The following is an 18516-nucleotide window of genomic DNA, read 5'->3' as shown; positions in this document are numbered from 1 at the left end:
GTGTCTGGGCCCTTCTGAAAGATGAGGGCCTGGCTGCCTCATTTCTAAATGGAGCACGGAGAGGCCTTGACTCCGGATTTTTTGGTCGGAAGATGCCCCTAGGAGAGTTGATGGCCTAAGCTCTGACCCTCAGTCCAGAGACGGGGAAGCATTGGAGCCCTTTTTCCAAGGTCTCCCTTCCTTCATGCTTTCTGGGAACATCTGTCCTGGTGCCTCCATCTTCCTTCTCGGAATATGTCTCATTCCAGCCATCCCCGGATACAGGGTCCTTGGGTTTTCTGGTCAGAACTTGGACATGTTCACTTTTTGGCGGCCCTGTTGCCCTGCCTTTATTTTAAGAGGCAGGGTCTCACTATATTGCCCAGGCTGGACTTGAACTCCTGGGCTCAAGCCATCCTTCTGCCTCAGCCTCCCTAGTAGCTGGGATTACATACATAAGACACCACCCCCGTTGCCTCACCTTTAAAATGGGAAGAGCTTTTCCTCTTTCTGTGCCTCCTCCTTGCAAGAAAGCAAGAAAGTACCTTAGGTAAACAAGGTTGCCCCTTTCCTATGAGGCCTGGGACAGGACATGTCACTCTGTTAAGCCTCAGTTTCCCTTCCTACACAATGAGGAGGTGGCAAAGTTAGATGCTAAGGGCCTCAGTTCAGCTCTGCTGGAGGTTCAGAAGCACCAAGGTACTGTGTCCTGGGAGTACACTGTTAGAGGGTGTTAACACTTCTAAGGTGTCAGATGTGCTAGAAAATTAATTTCTTAGGATTCTACTATTCTAGGTTTTTAAACCCCCAGGGTTTTAACATTGTAGGGGAGTGACATTCTGAATTCTAGTGTTCAAAAAGTAACACTACAAGTTTAATATTTCAGGACTTCAGCTGTCTATACTCACTATTCTTGGTGCATATTAGGCCAGACCTGAGCCTCCCTGGCCATGGGGCCCCTGCACCTTGTCTATGGTCTGAGGCACCAGGGTTGAAGCCCAGGACAGCCAGTCTTGATGCCTACCTTGTTCCGGACTCCTGACCCACCTCCCAACACCCTCCCCAACCCGCCCCACTGCCAGACACACGCGCTCGCACATACACATCAGCCTCAGTCACCAAGATTAACTTGTTCCCAAAGTGCCAGAGGCTGCAGCTGTGTGTTAAATTTAGCCCCCAGGACACTGGGATGAACTGTTATGAGGCACACCCCCATCATTCCTCTGAGTCACTTGTTTATTACGTCAGGCGGGGGAGTGGGGGAGGGGGGCGGGTATAGGAGAGATGACAGCAGGCTGGGCTAGGACTGAGTCACCTCCCTTTTGTGATCTCAGCAATATCACTCTCCGTCCTTTTTTTTTAGGTGGAGTTTCGCTCTTGTTGCCCAGGCTGAAGTGCAATGGCGCCATCTCAGCTCACTGCAACCTCCGCCTCCAGGGTTCAAGCGATTCTCCTGCCTGAGTCTTCCTAGCAGCTGGTATTACAGGTGCCCACCACCACTCCCGGCTAATTTTTTATTTTTATTTTTATTTTTTTGTATTTTTTGTATAGACAGGGTTTCACCATCTTGTCCAGGCTGGTCTCGAAATTCCGACCTCAGGTGATCCTCCCACCTCGGCCTCCCAAAGTGCTGGGATTACAGGCGTGAGCCACCGCGCCCAGCCTCTGTCCCTCTTAAACGGTGCATCTGACTGTCACTTGCTCACCCCACCAGCAGGTCCCAGAGGGACACAGCACCTGGGCAAGCTCTGGAGGTGGTCCAGTCCCTCTTGATGAAAAGGCAAAGGCTCACTCGGGGAGGGCAGGTAGTGAGATTCCAGCCCAGCCCTGGACTGCAGGGCATTGCTAGCAAGCACAGCCAGTGAGGAGACCAGGCTTGAGAGGGTAGGCACCTTGGCCAACTCACACAGTGGACATGGGCTGCACCAGGATTTGAAGCTGATCTGCCCTCCTCCAAAGACTGTGGGAACCCTTCCCTACCTTGCTGCCTCCCAAGAATTAACAAAAATGTTCATCAATTGTAGTCTCATTTTCAAAGATCAGGACAGAAGACACTGACTGAACAATTAACTTAGATTTATCAAATGACTTAATGAAATATTTTTAGACTATGATGGATTCCATAGTGCTCACTCCCTACCAGGCATTCCAGTAGAACATGTGTATGTGGCTCATTCATTCATCAAGAACCAACCGTACACTGCTTTAAATGCTGAAGAGGCAGCAGTGAGCAAATCAGGCAGGAATTCCTGTCTTCATGGAGCTTACATTTGTCAGGAGGTCGGGGCAAGGTTGGTAGGGGAGACAGAAATAAACAGTTATACGGGGCATCAGATGATGGTCATGGCTGTGGAGACAAGTGAAACAGAAGGCGCATGGCAAGTGGCAGGAGGAGGTGGTAACGATTTTAAATGGAGTAGTCAGGATGGACTCACCGAGAGGATCACATGTGAGAGGGGTCAAACTCTGGAGGATTCCCGGTAGGGGAACAGCTGGAGCAAAGGTTCCGAGGCAAGAGAGTGCCTGGCACGTTCCCAGAACAGCATAGAGGCCAATAGGGCTGGAGCAGTGAACAAGGAGGTGAGTAGGAGGAGGTAAGGGGAGAGGTTAGGGTAAGGGATCGTGCTGACCCCCATGGGCCAGCATCAGGACTTGGGTTTTCCTCTTAGTTGAGATGGGGAAACACTGTTTTATTTTTTAGTTTTATTTTTTGAGGCAGGATCTCACTCTGTTGCCCAGCCTGGAGTGCAGTGGTGTGATCACAACTCACAGCAGCCTCAATCTCCTGGGCTCAAATGATCCTTCTACCTCAGTCTCATGAGTGGCTGGGACTACAGGCACCCACCACCACATCCAGCTAAGTATTAAAATTTTTGTGGAGATAGGATCTCACTATTTTGCTCAGGCTGGTCTCGAACTCCAGACCTCAAGTGATCCTCCCACCTTGGCCTCCCAAAGTGTTAGGATTACAAGTGTGAACCACCATGCCCTCACTGTTTATTTTTAAATTATTACTGTGGAAAATACAAATACATACCAAAGTAGAGAGGACAATATTCTGACCTCTCATGTACCCATCTCCCCACTTTGATAACTGTCAAGTCTTCAAGTCACAGCCAACCCTGTTTCATCTCTATCTCCACCCACTCTAATCATCCCAGGAGGTCCCCAGAGGTTGCATGTGGGTGTAGAAAAAGAGAGGAGAAAGGGTGACTCCAAGACTTTTAGTGGAATCCAAGGGAAGATGTCATCTCATTTCATCCTTTTAATTTTTACTCGTTTAATCTTCACACCAAAATTATAAGGTAGGTATTATTTTTCCCATTTTACGGAAATGGAAATTTAGATGGCCAGCAAATAGGAAGCAGTCTAATATTTTAAAAACAACTTTAATGAGGCATAAGTGGCATGTGATAAACTGCACTTATTTAAGGTGTACAATTTGATAAGTTTTGACATGTGTATATACATCCGTGAAACCACCACTGCCACAATCAAGACAGGGAACACATCTGTCACCCACGAACTTTTCTTCATCCCCTTTTAAAACCTCTCCTCCATCTCTTCCCACACACCCCAACCCAATCACTGATCTGCTTTCTGTCACTATAATTCATTTGAATTTCCTAAAGTTTTATGTAAGAGGAATCATACAGTATGTACTCTTTTTTTTTGTCTGACATTGTTCACTCAGTATAATTATTTTAAACTTCATCCAGGTTGTCTACTCATATTTTTAACTGATAGCTTCTGCCTTCATTAGGAATCTTAGCATATCACAGGGCCATTTAAGGGAAACACAAAATAGGCCGAGTACAGTGGCTCACGCCTGTAATCCTAGCACTTTGGGAGGCCAGGGCAGCTGGTGGATCACCTGAGGTCAGGAGTTCGAGACCAGCCTGACCAATATGGTGACTCCCCGTCTCTACTAAAATACAAAAATTAGCTGGGCATGGTGGCATGCGCCTGTAGTCCCAGCTACTCGGGAGGCTGAGACAGGAGAATTGCTTGAACTCAGGATATTTGGGTGGCAGATATTTGTCACACTTTGTGGCCTTCCTGCATCTCCTAAATAGTCTTCCTATGTTTTGGACAGTCCCATGTAAGTAGTTCTTCTCCCCTGTGGTAGAAACCAGAATTTATTTTCCCAGCTTCCCCAGGAACACAGACATGCCACTGAGCTCAACCCATCGTATGCGCCCATCCCAAAACATCAGTTTGGAACAGGAAGCAGGAACCTACAGCATCCATATTTTGGTGAAGATGGCTGATGGACAGCAGTGTTGGAACTTCTGGAGTCCACTTTCCACTGTCCACCATACAAGCTGAGGGATCTGTCCCTACTGGCTGTGGTTTGGCCATTGTCTGGGCTATGTAGCCTGCAATCCTGACTCGAGCACTCCTGAAGGTTCTGTAATCTATCTGATACCACACCAGCCAGTCCAGTGAGGATTCTGTGGTCTGCTGCTAAGAGGGCTGTGTGATGTTGAAAATCATTTCAGGAGTATTCCAGCAACAGATGCTGAAGGGCGAGCTTGAGAAGTTGAGAGAATTTCTAATAACCTGCTTGCTTCTTCACTGACTTCTGGGTTAAAGGTGGCCTATGATGCAAGAAGTTGAGATGCTGGAAATGCTCTTATGTGACATAAAAGGATCCAAAGACAGGCAGCCCAGAATGTTGGAGTGGATTTATTAGGTATGTCATCCATCTGTTATCCATCCCCACCTGTGTTTGCTGAGAGGGCTTAGAAGACACTTTTGCCCATCATTGAATAACTTGTTGGTGAGGAATGCTGGCAACTTTGATCTGTCAGGGGTGTAGGTGGGAGCCTGTGCTTTGAAGTGGCCTTCCTGCTTTCAGGGAGGATCATGGGATCTTAGGGTTGACAGTGGCCAAGGAATGGCTCATAAGCACCAAAGGCAAAATGGGCATGGTTACTGGAATAAGCAGCAGGGCTGGAGAGGGTGGTAATCAGATGGTCTGACCTACAGAGATCCCTGGGAGTGACTAATGCATTGTGGGTTTCCTAAGAATTGAAAGAGTTCTACTAAAGTTTTACTGATATGTATTCTGAATCCGGATTTGCCTTCTCTGCCTGCCACATTTCTGCTAATCCCTCCATCCATAGACTTCATGCCTTACTCATTTTCATGGAACCAAATTCAAGCCTGCTTCTGATCGAAGATCGCATTTTGTAGCAAGAGAAGTGAGGCAAGTCTTCCAGTTAATGGTGGCAGATAAAATACATTTTTTTTGCTTCCTTTTGAAAGCTCACTACAATTAAAGTAGACGGTAAAGAGAAAAAAATATATAGCATACACTCTCAGGAACATAGTATACAACATACTCTACAGGGACATAACAATACCACCATGGATTCTGGAAAGCAGGTGATGTGTGATGTGCAGTGTAGCAGTCCTCACTCTAAGTCAGCAATGGCAAGCCCAGATGCAACTCTTCTATACCTCAGAATCCACAGAGAAGGTCCAGAATTGGCAACACTGGGTACCTTTAAACATATAGGAGAATCAACCACCACCTGGTAGAAGCCAGGGGTTTCATTTCCAAAGAAGATAAACCAGGGGGCTCTTGACTAAGATACTCAGCAGAGGTGAAGGCAGTGGTGCAATGTGAACACTGGGTAATTAAGAGAAACTCCATATTCTAAATGGAAAACCCTACTCCCACTCAGCTCCCAGAAAGCTGGCAGGTCAGCTATGACCTCCAAACAGGGAATTGAAACTGAACGATCTGACAGCCCAAGAGGAAACAAAAAGATATCAGTAAGCCTGGTCAAATCATCCTACATTGAAGCCCTCTAATTAACAAGGCCCTTCACACATGCTGAGTTTCCAATGAGCTCTTTGGCGATTGATATGGTTTGGCTGTGTCCCCACCCAAATCTCATCTTGAATTCCACTCAGCTCCCAGAAAGCTGGCAGGTCAGCTATGACCTCCAAACAGGGAATTGAAACTGAACGATCTGACAGCCCAAGAGGAAACAAAAAGATATCAGTAAGCCTGGTCAAATCATCCTACATTGAAGCCCTCTAATTAACAAGGCCCTTCACACATGCTGAGTTTCCAATGAGCTCTTTGGCGATTGATATGGTTTGGCTGTGTCCCCACCCAAATCTCATCTTGAATTGTGGCTCCCACAATTCCCACGTGTCATGAGAGGGGCCCAGTGGGAGGTAATTGAATCATGGGGTTGGGTCTTTCCCTTGCTGTTCTCATAATGAATAAGTCTCACGAGATCTGATGGTTTTATAACGAGGAGTTCCCCTGCACAAGTTCTCTCTCTGCCTGCTACCATCCATGTAAGACATGACTTTGCTCCTCCTTGCCTTCTGCCATGATTGTGAGCCCTCCCCAGCCATGTGGAACTGTGAGTCAATTAAATCTCTTTCCTTTCTAAATTACCCAGTCTCAGGTATGTCTTTGTCAGCAATGTGAAAACGGACTAATACAGTGATCTACTTTTTCAAATGTTTGAAAGGACGACTTCTGGCCTGGGCTAAATGGTGTAAACTTGTTTCTCCCTGTTCCTTCCTGTCAAGTACAACTATAAACTGTGAAAACAATGCAAGAGGCAATCAGAGGATAACTCTGAAAGCTGGCAAGGGAATTATGCATTAGTTTGGGACCCTAAGAATAAAGGAAAAACTCAGTAGCAGGATATCTTATGTACCCCCACTCAGTGGAAGATGACCCAGGCCTGGTGTTTCCCGACCCCCAGCCTATCAATAGAAATCAGTCAAAACAGGTTCAGCCTTCTTACAATTTGAAGAGGAGTCCCTCTGACAACTCCACATGAGCCCAGCATCACCAGAGGGGAGATTCCTCAGGTGCCCTACTAACAATTCTCAGTCAGGGAAAGCACTCTCTTTTCACACTGGGCCCGAAACTCACCTCCCCTGCCAAGAGACGCTAGGCAGCCTGACCTGGCAACACCACTTCTGCCCTCTCAGGCAGCACCAGCAGGAACCAGCAGGAGCTCCAGCGTGCCAAAGAAACCAAGCATATGAAAAGAACACCACAAAGGCTCTGAAAATTAAATTGTCATTGGAACCTCAGCCCACTGCAACCTCAGTCCTCAGACCAGGATATGCATGATAAATGTAAACAAGGCAACTGATGTTGCAACCAAGGAACTAAGTAGGACCCAGAGTCTCCTAACATGATAGCCAAAATATGTAAGACACAACTGAAACCTGTCATACCAAGAATGAGGAATATCACAACTTGAATGTGAAAAGAATCAACTGGCACCAACACTGAGATTAACCAGTTGTTAGAATTATCTGAAAAGGATTTTAAAGTGGCCATGATAATAATGCTTCAACAACTGATTCAAATTTTATTGGAATGAATTAAAAAATGTTTAAATTTCACCAAAAAAAGAAGTTATATAGAAGAACCAAATGGAAATTATAGAACTGAAAAATACAACCACAGAAATAAAAGCCTACTGGATGGCCTCAATAGGAGAGAGATGACAGAAGATAAAATCAGTGCTTGATTGAGGACAGATCAATAGAATTTATCCAGTCTAAACAATACAGACATAATATAGTGGGAAGAAATTATATATGTGTATATATGTGTGTGCATCTCTCTCTCTCTCTCTTTCTCTGTCTCTCTCTCTCTCTCTCTCTCTCTCTCTCTCTCTCTCTATATATATATATATATATATATACACCTAATAAATCCACTCCAATCTGGGCTGCCTGTCTTTGGATCCTTTTATACATATATATATATATATATGTATATATATATGGACAGAGAGAGAGAGAGTCAGTCTCAGGGGCCCATAGGACAATAACAAAAAAATCAACGTTTGTATCACTGCATATCATTGCAGTCTCAGAAGGAGAGGAGAAAGAATAGGCTGAGAGAATAACTAAAGTAATAGTGCCTGAAGACTTCCAAAATTTGGTTAAGACACAAACCAGCACTTTCAAGAAGTTGAGAAAACCCCAAACAGAATAAACCCAAAGAAATCCATGCCAAGACATGTCATAATTAAACTTTTGAAAACTAAAGATGAAGAAAAAAAATCTCAAAAGCAGCCAGAGAGAAACAACACATCACCTGTAGTTAAATGCCAATTCCAATGACAGTGGATTTATCATCCAAAACTGTGGAGGCCATTTGGGAGGCGTAGGCAAGCGGATCACTTGAGGTCAGGAGTTCAAGGCCAGCCTGCCCAACATGGTGAAAACCTGACTCTACTAAAAATACAAAAATTAGCCAGGTGTGGTGGCACACGCTGGTAGTCCCAGCCACTCAGGAGACCAAGGCAGGAGAATCACTTAAACTCAGGAGGCGGAGGTTGCAGTGAGCTAAGATCATGCCACTGCACTCCAGCCTGAACTCGAGCACTCGCTGGACACAGCGAGACTCTGTCTCTAAAAAAAAGCAAAACTATGGAGGCCAGAAGGAAGTAGTACAACATATTTCAAGTGCTGAAGGAACCATCAGCCGTGAATTTTGTATCCAATGAAAGTATCTTTCAGGAATGAAGGGGAAGTCATCCCAGGAAATCCCCATAAAAGGCTTACAGGAACTACAGGAACTAATCAATGAGTTCAGCAAAGCTGGAGGATATAAGATTAACACACAAACATTAATTGCATTTCTATTTACTAACAGTGAACATGTAGAAAATGAAATTTAAAACTTAATACCATGTACAGTCACTCAAAAGAAAATGAAATATTTAGGCAAAACACATACAGGATATGTATGCCAAAAACTACAAAATGCTGATTAAAGAAATAATGGAAGAGCTAAACAAATGGAGAGACAGAGTGTGTTCATGAGTTGGGAGACTCAACATAGTAAAGATGTCAATTCTCCCTAAACTGAATTATAGGTTTTATTCAATGCCTATCAAAATTCCAGCAAAGTTTTTAATAGATTTAGACAAGTATATTCTAAAATTTATATGGAAAGTTAAAGACCCTCAAATAGTTAGAATAATCTTGACAAAGAAGAATAAAGTGTGAGGAATCACTCTACCTGATATTGTCTTCCTATATAGCTACAGTAGTCAAGATCATATGATATTGGCAGAGGGATAAACATATAGATCAATAGACCCGAACAGAGGACCCAGAGACCCAGAAATAGATCCAAATAGGCTCAACCGATTTTTGACAAAGATGTAAAAGCAGTTCAAGACTTTTCAACAAATAGTGCTGGAGCAATTAGACATCCATAGGGGAAATAATAACCTCAACCTAAATCTCACACTTTATACAAAAATTAACTTGAAATGCATTGCAGATTTAAGATGTAAAACATCTAAAATGACCTTGAGCCAGGTATGGTGGCTCATGCCTGTAGTCCCAGATCCTCGGGAGGGTGAGACAGGAAGAGGATTGCTTGAGCCCAGGAGTTCTGGGCTGTAGTGCACAGTGCTGATTGGGTGTCCACACTAAGTTCAGCATCAATATAGTGACCTCCTGGAAGTGGGAGACCACCAAGTTGCCTAAGGAGAAGTGAATTAACACAGGTTGCAAATGGAGCAGGCCAAAACTCCCATACTGATCAGTAGTGGGACTGCACCTGTAAATAGCCACTATACTCCAGCCTGGGCAACACAGCAAGACTCTTGTCTCAAAAAAAAAAAATCTTGAAAAAGAAGAAAGTTAATGGTCACACACGTCCTGATTTCAAAACTTACTACAAATCTCCAATAATCAAAACAGTGTGGCACTGGCATAAAGACAGGTATATAGATGGTGATAATTTTAGGTGTCAGTTCGACTGGACTAAGGGATGTCCAGCTACCTGATAGAACATTATTTCCAGTGTGTCTGTGAGGGTGTCTCTGGAATAGATGAGCATTTCAATCAGTTGTGCATTGTGGATGGGAGTGTAAAATAGTACAGGTGCTTGGAAAAGAGTATGGCAGTTCCTCGAGAAATTAAAAATCAAATTACCATATGATCTAGCATTTCTACATTTGAGTATATACCCAAAAGAATTAAAAGCAGGGCCTTGAGGCCGGGCGCGGTGGCTCAAGCCTGTAATCCCAGGACTTTGGGAGGCCGAGACGGGCGGATCACGAGGTCAGGAGATCAAGACCATCCTGGCTAACACGGTGAAACCCTGTCTCTACTAAAAAAATACAAAAAACTAGCCGGGTGAGGTGGCAGGCGCCTGTAGTCCCAGCTACTCGGGAGGCTGAGGCAGGAGAATGGCGTGAACCCAGGAGGCGGAGCTTGCAGTGAGCTGAGATCTGGCCACTGCACTCCAGCCTGGGCGGCAGAGCGAGACTCCGTCTCAAAAAAAAAAAAAAAAAAAAAAAAAAAAAAGAATTGAAAACAGGGCCTTGAAGAGATGTTTATATACCCATGTTCATAGCAGCATTATTTACAATGCCCAAAAGGTGGAAGCAACCCAAATGTCCATTGGTGAATTAATTAGTAAGCTAAATGTGGTATATATATTATTCAGCCTTAAAGAGGAAGGAAATTCTGACACATGCTACAACATGGATGGAGTGTGAGGACATTATGCTAAATGAAATAAGCAGTCAAAAAAGACTAATATTGTATTATTCCATTTATATGTTAAATGCATAGAGATAGAAAGTAGAATGGTGGTTGCTAGGGGCTGGGGCAAGAGGGAGTAGGCAGCTACTGTTCAGTAGTACAGAGTTTCAGTTTGGAACGATCAGAAGAGTTCTGTGGATGGATGGTAGTGATGGCTGCACAACAGTGAGAATGTATTTAATGCCATTGAACTGTACACTTAAAAGTGGTTAAGAAAGTAAATTTTGGCCGGGCGCAGTGGCTCAAGCCTGTAATCCCAGCACTTTGGGAGGCTGAGACGGGCGGATCACGAGGTCAGGAGATCGAGACCATCCTGGCTAACACGGTGAAACCCCGTCTCTACTAAAAAATACAAAAAACGAGCCGGGCGAGGTGGCGGGCGCCTGTAGTCCCAGCTACTTGGGAGGCCGAGGCCGGAGAATGGCGTAAACCCGGGGGGCGGAGCTTGGAGTGAGCTGGGATCTGGCCACTGCACTCCAGCCTGGGCAACAGAGCGAGACTCTGTCTCAAAAAAAAAAAAAGAAAGTAAATTTTATGTTATATGTATTTTACCATAATTTTTTTTAAAAAGAACACAGAAGGCCGGGCGCGGTGGCTCAAGCCTGTAATCCCAGCACTTTGGGAGGCCGAGACGGGCGGATCACGAGGTCAGGAGATCGAGACCATCCTGGCTAACATGGTGAAACCCCGTCTCTACTAAAAAATACAAAAAACTAGCCGGGCGAGGTGGCGGGCGCCTGTAGTCCCAGCTACTTGGGAGGCTGAGGCAGGAGAATGGCGTGAACCCGGGAGGTGGAGCTTGCAGTGAGCTGAGATCTGGCCACTGCACTACTCCAGCCTGGGCGACAGAGTGAGACTCCGTCTCCAAAAAAAAAAAAAAAAGAAAAAGAACACAGAGACCCTTGGCAATCCCTGTACTGGACATGACTCAGAGAATAAGTAAGTGAGCATCTTTTTTAAAAAATTTAAAACCAAAGTATAAAACTTATAGAAAAAAAAAACAGAAGAATATTTCAGCATTTAGGGCTATGGAATAAGTTTTTATACTTAACACCAAAAGCATGATATATAAAAGGAAAATGTGATCATCTAGATCTTACCAAAATAAAAATCTTTTGCTCAGCAAAAGACCATGTGAAGAGAATAAAAAGACAAGCAGCAGATTGAGAAAAATATTTGCAATATCTAGACACACAAAGAACTCCCAAATTCTAAAACATACAAACAATCCAATGAGAAAATAGGCAAAAGGCATGAACCAATGTTCCACCAAAAAGGACATACAGATGGGAAATAATTTAATGAAAGGAAGTTCCGTATCATTAGTCATCAGGGAAATACAAATTAAAACCAAAATGAGATATCGCTACATACCTCTCAGAGTTGCTAATATTTAAAAAATAATGACAACACCAAAATACTTGTAAGAATGCAGAGAAATTTGATCACTCACATTGCTACTGGGAAGGTAAAATAGTACAGCCACTGTAGAAGACACTTTGGCAACTTCTTTTTTTTTTTTGAGACGGAGTCTCACTCTGTAGCCCAGGCTGGAGTGCAGTGGCCGGATCTCAGCTCACTGCAAGCTCCGCCTCCCAGGTTTATGCTATTCTCCTGCCTCAGCCTCCCAAGTAGCTGGGACTACAGGTGCCCGCCACCACACCCGGCTAATTTTTTTTATTTTTTTTGTATTTTTAGTAGAGACGGGGTTTCACCGTGTTAGCCAGGATGGTCTCGATCTCCTGACCTCGTGATCCGCCAGCCTCGGCCTCCCAAAGTGGGCAGCTTCTTTAAAAACTAAACATGCAACTATACCATATGACCTAGCAGTTGCCCTCCTGGGCATTTATCCCAGAAAAATGAAAACTTCTGTTCACACAAAACCCACACGTGAATGCATAGCAGTTACATTTGTAATACTAAAAAAGTAGAAACAGCCCTGCTCACCTTTCATGGGCAAATGGTTAAAAAAACCAGTACGTACCAGCCATGGAATACTACTCAGCAATTAAAAAGAAAAAAAAGAAAAAAAGAATGAACTCTTGGTACACGAAAAGACTTGGATCAATCTTCAGGGAATTAGACTGAGTGAAAAATGTCAGCCCCAAAAAGTTACATACTATATGATTCCATTAATATAACATTTTTATAATAACAAAAATTTTAATGGAGAATGGATTGGTGGTTGCCAGTGGCTAGGGATGGAACGGGTGGTGGCAGAAGGGATTGTGGTGTGTAGTTAGTTGTAAGATGGTAATGGTAACAGGTATCTTTGTGGGGTGGAATTGTTCTGTATCTTGATTGTGGTTGTGAATATATGAACCTGCACAGGTGATAATACTGTATAGAACTACACACACACACACACACACACACACATGAATACAAGTAAAATTGGGGGAAAGATAAGTGGATTGTGTCAATGGCAATGTCCTGGTTGTGATACTGCACTAGAATTTTGCAAATTGTTACTGCTATGGTTTGAATGTGTCCCCTCCAAAATTCAGGTGTTGCCCTGAATTTTGTGATAATGTGATAATATTAGGAGGTAGGGTCTTTAAGAGCTGACTAGGTCATGGGGGATTCTCCCCTTGTGAGTAGGGATGATGGTCCTTACAAAAGAGGCTTTACACAGTGTTCAGCTCTCTTGTCCTTTGGGCTTCTGCCATGTGAGGGTAAAGAAAGAAGATCCTCACCAGATCCCACGTCTCCACTAGGCAGTGCCCTAGTGGGGGCTCTCTGTGGTGGCTCTGAGGTTCTTTGGGGCATCCTTTGAAATCCAGGTGGAGGAAACCACACCTCCAGAGCCTGTGCACTGTGCTCCCTGGTGGAGATGGCACCTCATAGATGCTACCAAGGTTTACCACCTGTGCCCTCTGGAGAGTCAGCCACTACAGGCTACATCATACCTGGGTCCACCGGAGCTTCGGCTTGGACAGCTGAGGAGTGCTGTACCATTGTCAGGGAGCAGAGGTTTGGGTTGGCACAGGGCAGTGAGGGATGAGGTCCCTTAGGCACCCAAGTCCCCTCTTCTGACATAGTTCTGTCCTCCAGGCCTGGGCACGCTAGGCCTGTAATAAGAAAGCCAGCCCTGATGATCTCCAAAATGCCTTCAGGGTCATTCCTCCATTGTCCCCTTGACAAACAGGCTTCCACTAATCTATGCTACTCTCCTTATCAAACTGTTGCTTGGGAACACCCTTGGTGTTCTCTCTCAAACACATTGTTTCATTCTTTACAACATGGCCAGGCTCAGAATTTTCTAAATCTAAGTTCTGCTTCACTTTTGATTATAAAATCTGTTTTTAATTTATTTCTCTCTTCTTGTATTTTACTGTAAGCAGTCAAGAGAAGCCGTGCCACATGCTCAACACTTTGTTTAGAGATTCCTTCTGCTAAATATTTTATTTCACCACTCATAAGTTCCTCCTTTTACAGAACACTAGGAAGCAAACGCGATTCAGCCAAGTTCTTTGCCACTTTATGACAAGGATAGCCTTTCCTCCAGTTTCTAATAACATGTTCCTCATTTCCATCTGAGACCTCATCAGAATGGTCTGTACCATACACATTTCTATGAACATTCTGATTATGACCACTTAGGTAATCTCTAAGAAAACTGAGGCTTTATTTATAGCTCTCTTCTGAGCCCTCACCAGAATAGCCTTCACAGTCCATTCATGACTATATAGGGTTTTTTCTTAGCCTGTTCCTCCAAACTCAACTCTTCCCAGCTCCAAAGCTGCTTTCACATTTTAAAGTATTTGTTATAGCAACATCCCCACTTGGTACCAATTTCTGTCTTAGTCTGTTCAGGCTACTGTAGCAAAATACCTTTAACTGGGTAATTTATAAACAATAGAACTTTATCGCTCACCGTTCTAAAAGCTGAGTCCAAGATCAAGGCACCAGGAGATGCAGTATCTGGTGAGAGCTTTGTCTTCTTCATAGATGGCCGCATATGGCAGAAGGAGCCAACTCAGTGTCCTTGCATGGTGAAAGGGCAGGCAGCTCCCTTCCACTCTTCTATAAGGGCCAGTAATCCCATTCATGAGGTAGAGCTTCCTGACTTAATCACTCCCCCCAAAAACCCACCTCTTTATACTGTGGCATTGTGTTGTAGGTTCCAACAGGTGAATTTGGGGGTTGGTGGGGGAACACCAGCATTCAGACAATAGCACCATCCTGACCTCATGACCTGTGGCTAAGTAGGATGGAACATCGTCCTGTCTTGTCTTCCTTGATGTGTATATTAATAAGTCAGGGCTCTGTAGAGAAACAGAATCAACAGAATAAAGAGATATAAGAGGGGGTGTATTACGGGCATTGGCTTATGTGATTATGGAGGCCGAAAAGTTCCACAATCTGTCCTCTGCAGGTTGGAGACCCAAGAAAGCTGGTGATGTAATTCAGTTTGAATCTGAAGGCCTGAGATTAAGAGGAGGTGATGATATAACTCCCAGTCCAAGGTCAAACGCAGGGGAACCTGGAGTTCTGATGTCTGAGGGCAGGAGACGACGGATGTCCTGGCTCCAAAAGAGAGAGTGAATTCACTTTTCTTCTGCCTTTTTGTTCTATCCAGGCCCTCAGTAGATTGGATGGTGCCCACTCATATTGGATGAGGGTGGATCATCTTTACTCAGTCTACTGATTCAAATGGTGATCTCTTCCCAAAACCCCCTCACAGACACACCCAAAAATCATGCCTTACCAGCTATCTGGGTGTCCCTTCATTCACTTAAGAGTACACCTAAAACTAACCATCACGTTGGAAAAGATGTATGTATATGTATTAATTTTTCCTCCTCATAGTCCTCTTCTGTTTTATAAAGAGCCTGGTTGGTGATGGTTCCATTTACAATACAGTCCATACATTTCAGAACACCAAATGGGATCACAGAAAAGGAGCAGCTATTACCAACAGATCCTGGATTTGGAGCTAGATGCAGTCAGTGATGAGAAATTACAGTGTCCCCTTTTGGGAAGAGGATGAAAACATTTTTATTTATTATGAGGAAACTTGTTAATCAATAGTATTTTGTTGTTCCTGTTGTATGGAAGAGGATGTATGCTGTTGTTGGGCTGTGAACGGCTAGATTGTGGGGCATGTTTGTTATGCTTTGTGGCCACCTAGCATGTTTGCAAAGACTTTTTCTCATTGGGAATGAAGTACCTAGTGCATTCCACCTACCCAGCGTAGAAAACACAACTTGCTTCCCCAGCCTCCCTTGCAGCTAGTGAGGTAGGAGGTGGGACTCAACTCTGGAGGCGGGGCTTGGACATCAGACCTAATGAGAACTAGTTAAAACAGGGATGGGGTGGAAGAAGCAGCTTTCCAGTAAGACATGCTCACAAGTGTGCCATGTCAGTTTACCATTGCCATGGCAACACCTGAAAGTTACTGCCCTTTTCTCTGGAAGGTACCAAATTTTTCCTAGAAATTTCTGCATAATCCTCCCTTAATTTGCATGTAAGTAAAAGTGGGTATGACTGCAGTCCTGCCTCTGAGCTGCTATTCTGGGCACACTGCCTATGGGGTAGCGCTGTTCCACAGTACCAGTACCTCTGCTGCTGCTGTACACTGCCGCTTCACCAAAAGTTGCTAACACCTCTGGCTCACCCTTGAATTCTTTCCTAGGTGAAGCCAAGAACTCTCCCAGGCTAAGCCCCAATTTTGGGACTTTCCTGTCCTGCATCTCTGGGGCATAAACGTGACAGATCTGCCACTTAGACACACCCACATGAGACTTTGATTCAGGTAAGAGGGAAGCAAGGAAACATACTGCAGACTCGTGTTCTCTGAGGGTGGCAGAGAGGGGTTTAGTTTTGGTGGGAGGGGCAGTCGAGACAGAGCTTCTTATGAGTAGCCTTCAGCATTGTTAGTTCCAAGCTGGGATGACAGTCACACCTCCCCTGGGGCAAGTGGTGCAGGGTGGTTTGAGTTTGGTTTTGGCTGCATAACCCCAGAGGCTGAGTCTCTGGTTCTTCTAGAGATTTAATTGGCTCTGTTGTTTGCAGCCAATAGCACTGGTTCACCACCCACTGCCATGCTCTCCTGAATGCCACTGTGCACCAAGTACTGTGCTGAATGGAGGGGAAGTGGCATTGTTCAGCGCCTAGAGAACATGGCTTTGGGATCAGACAGACTTGGGTTTGAATCTGGCTCCACCACTTTCTGGCTGTGTGCAAGTGGCTTTACCTCTCTGAGCTCCTTTGCTTAGGTTATCAGCAGTCTCAGAAAGTTGTGGGGTGAGGAATGACCACAAAGTGTCCCCAGCACATAAGAGTTATAGTCTTAGGCCACAGCTCCCCAGGTACACAGGCATAGTTTTGGCAACAGAGGTTTCCAGAAGCCCTATCTCTAGCTGGAGAGAGGCAGGAGTGAGGTGGAAGTTCAAGGTGGGGTCCTGCTGAGCTGCTTTTCCTTCCCTGTGTGGGATCCCATTCTCTTCTCCATTCTCCACAGGCCCCAAGGCTATCATCTGTGGTGACAGCAGGTTTATCCCACCTGCAGCCAGTGGAACCTTAGGAGCCACTGCTCCTCTATTTGATTGCTGACTCTCCAGAGACTTTAGGAAGCAGCTCTACAGGCTGGATACTTCTCAACCTGACCTCTAGAGACTGCAAGGCCCAAGTGCAGGAGAGGATATGGCTACTCACTAATCTTTTTTTTTTTTTTTTTTTTTTGAGACAGAGTCTTGCTCTGTCACCTAGGCTGGAGTGCAGTGGCGTGATCTCAGCTCACTGCAACCTCCGCCTCCCGGGTTCTAATGATCCTAATGATCCTTTTGCCTCAGCTTCCTGAGTAGCTGGGATTACAGATGCGGTCTAATTTTTTTTTTTTTCAGTAGAGATGAGGTTTCACCATGTTGGCCAGGCAGGTCTTTTTTTTTTTTTTTGAGACGGAGTCTCGCTCTGTCGCCCGGGCTGGAGTGCAGTGGCCAGTTCTCAGCTCACTGCAAGCTCCGCCTCCCGGGTTCACGCCATTCTCCTGCCTCAGCCTCCGAGTAGCTAGGACTACAGGCGCTCGCCACCTCGCCCGGCTAGTTTTTTGTATTTTTTAGTAGAGACGGGGTTTCACCGTGTTAGCCAGGATGGTCTCGATCTCCTGACCTCGTGATCCACCCATCTCAGCCTCCCAAAGTGCTGGGATTACAGGCTTGAGCCACTGCGCCCGGCTCCAGGCAGGTCTTGAACTCCTGATCTCAAGTGATCCGCTCACCTCAGCCTCCCAAAATGCTGGGATTACAGGCGTGAGTCACCGTGCCTGGCGGCTACTCACCAATCTTTCCAGCTCTCCTCTCCTTCCCGACACCCCGCTGAAGTAAGGCATGATGCCGGAACTTGCTTTGGATGATGACATGGAAACAGAAGTGGTACACCACTTCTGGATGGCAGCACTGAAGAGCCAAGGTGTGATTCTCCACCTTGTCTTTTCCCTGGCTCTGGTCAGTCTAGAGGCCCATGTTGATATGGAGGTGCCCCAAGGTCAAAGCCTGGAATTCTGGGTCACCAAATAGAGAATGACTGCCCTGGAGCATCTCCTCAGAGCCCTAGATGTTGAGTCACGGAGGTTAGGAGGTGGTTTGTTACCACAGCAGAACTCAGCCTAACCTGACTTATTCACCTGTCCTGGTTCTAGAAAGCTACATAATCAGGGGGTAGGTAGGCCCAAGGGCACCACTAAGCCAGGGTGCCTGACCTCCCATCTCATTGATCCTTTAGAAGGAAGGAAAGTCCGGCCTTCCCCAGCAGGGCAGTGCTGCTCTGACCTATGCATGCTTCAGGACATGAGATGTTAGCAAGCTGCTTGGTCCCAAAGAGCAAAATGAGGGAAAGTGAGTGCTCCAGAGACACCAATCATGGTGCCCACCGTCCCACAGCCACCCAGAGGCCTCTGCCCCAGAGCCTAGGATGACAGTGCCCAAGACTCTGGAGTGTGAAGGTGGAAATCCTGTGAGAATGAGG

This window comes from Rhinopithecus roxellana, chromosome 1 (genome assembly GCF_007565055.1).
Source record: "Rhinopithecus roxellana isolate Shanxi Qingling chromosome 1, ASM756505v1, whole genome shotgun sequence".
Classification (NCBI taxonomy): Eukaryota; Metazoa; Chordata; class Mammalia; order Primates; family Cercopithecidae; genus Rhinopithecus; species Rhinopithecus roxellana.
This window is presented reverse-complemented; position numbering follows the sequence as displayed.